Genomic DNA, 2293 nt, shown 5'->3' with positions numbered 1-2293 from the left:
ATGTTTTAGAGGAGATTCCCAAGGATTGATTGGAGTAGGTGATCTCGAGGAATGTTTCTTACCATTCTGTGATTATGGACTAATATGAAAAACTGCCATTGAAAAATCCACAGTAATGAGAAAGAGATCAGCCTAACAATTCATCCTTGAAAATCAAAATAGGGCTTAGATTCTCAAAATCTAGCCAATGGATGAGATTTACTTTAACCCATTTGTCAGTTCGAGTGTCAAAAATGTTCAGAGTCCTTAAGAGTCAGGCCAGTATGGTGAATCTTCAGTAAACTTTGTCTTCAGGTGAAAGAAGGCTTGGGTCAAATTCATTTCAGCAGGACCCATGTGTCACTATTTTGAGATCCCAGCTCCCCTAAACCTCAAAACCTCAACGATAACCATATTCATTATTTTTTATAGTACAATAATAAACATTCATGTTTTTAAATATATTCTTGACCTGGGCTACAAATCTAGAGAAAAGGGCATTTTTGCACTTGATGGACTCTGGGGCTGAATGGATGGCGAAGAAGAACCTCACGAAGACGCTGAATGTAACCCTGATTGGGTTATTTGAGTGACACTAAGCATGCTACCAATGGTGAAACAAGCCAGGGGGAGGATTGTCAATGTCTCTAGCATCATGGGGAGACCTGCTTTCTTTTCAGTGCCCTACTATTGTTCTAAATACGGAGTGGAAGCTTTTTCAGATTGTCTGAGGCTTGAAATTCAGCATTTTAGGGGGAAAGTCTTCAGTTGTGAGCCTATTTCACAACAAACATAACAGATGGCCAGAAGCTCCAGGAGAAATTAGAAAATTCTTGGAATAAAGATCCAGCGGAGATTAAAGAAAGCTATGGACAAGAATTCTTTGGGACATCTATCAGCTCTAACCAAAAGCCACTGGAAAACTGTTGCACGAACGTGCACCTGGTAACTGACTGTATGGAAGACGCTCTGACATTCTCTTACCCTCGATATCACTATTCAGCTGGCTGTGATACTTAATTCTTCTTTATTCCTATATCATATTTGCTTACAGTACTGTTAGATTATATTTTGTCTAGAAATTTTCAGAAACCTGCACATGCTGTCTAAAGATGGATTAAAAAGCTGACTTGTAAAGAAGGAAATAAACATGAAATCTGATGATGTTATTTCTGTAGCTTTTTAAAAGAAATTCACTCTTTGTAAGGTTTGTTTCCCAACCTAATCCTTTGTGAAGGAGCTGGTAAATGCCTCATTTATCTGAAATCACTAGGAAATGAGGCATTCTACCCAAGTCAGTTTTCCAGAAAACTGAAACTTTCCCTTTTATGCACCAAAACAACAAAATGATTTAAAAATAAAATCTTGCCAAAACGGAAGGCACATTTATCTGCTTTGGTAAACACAGTATGCTGAGTCAGGCAGATCCAACTTCAAATCCAACCTCATATTCTTACTAGCTGTGTGAACCCAGGCAAGTCACAACCTCTGTCAGCCTCAGTTTTCTCATCTCTAAAAGGGGAATAATAATAGCACCTATTTCCCAGGGCTTTAGTGAAGATTAAAAGAGAGAATATTTGGAAAGCCCTTTGGAAATCTTAAAGTACTTTATAAATACTATTATGAAAATAATCATTATTATAATCTTTTGTTGCACATGATCCTTTTCTTAGTGACTCTATGTCATTCTTACATACATTCTTATGTACACTTCATGTGCTATATTAGAACAATATTGCCTTCTGCGGCTGCTAAAGTATGGAAGGATGTTTGTCCCTACCCTAAATATTCCCAGACTTCTATGCTTTTACAACTGTTGTTTCTATTGTCTCTTCCCACAAGGCACTTTTCAGTATGTTTACTTCTAGTTAAATATCCTTTTTCCCATTTTTAATATTTGTTGATTTTAAACTCAGACAAATGGAAAATTTTAGTTACCAGTTAACAAAAGTTGTTAAATCAGTAACTCTGATTTTACAGATAATTCTTAGTCAATTCTTATCCAGCATTAGGGCCAAAGTATATATTTTGCCACTTCTGTAGAACAAAATGCAAGAGCTTCTGAGGGGCCCTTTTTATTTTCTTATGGTTCTGAAACTGTTCTGATGATTGAGATTGCTACAAACCTTACTAAATGTATAAATGGGGTATTTGGTTAGAAAACCTACTCAATGCTGAAATGATATTTCATTGTTGAACATAATGTCCAATGCTGTGAAATATTGGGAGCAAATAAACTTTCTTGTTGATTAAAAAAAAAAGAAAGAAAAACAAAATGGAAGGAAAATGCATGGTTCCTAATTTATGACAAACA

The 2293-nt window shown here is 35.9% G+C and overlaps 1 pseudogene; it reads left to right on the top strand.

Annotated features, from left to right (window-relative positions):
- Positions 1-508: 508 nt before the first annotated feature.
- On the top strand, positions 509-1089 carry LOC114023053 (annotated as a pseudogene).
- Positions 1090-2293: the final 1204 nt, after the last annotated feature.

This window comes from Vombatus ursinus, unplaced genomic scaffold (genome assembly GCF_900497805.2).
Source record: "Vombatus ursinus unplaced genomic scaffold, bare-nosed wombat genome assembly UNPS02014816.1, whole genome shotgun sequence".
In the NCBI taxonomy this organism is placed as follows: Eukaryota; Metazoa; Chordata; class Mammalia; order Diprotodontia; family Vombatidae; genus Vombatus; species Vombatus ursinus.
The sequence above is the reverse complement of the archived record's forward strand: the minus strand, read 5'-3'. Positions and strand labels throughout refer to the sequence as shown.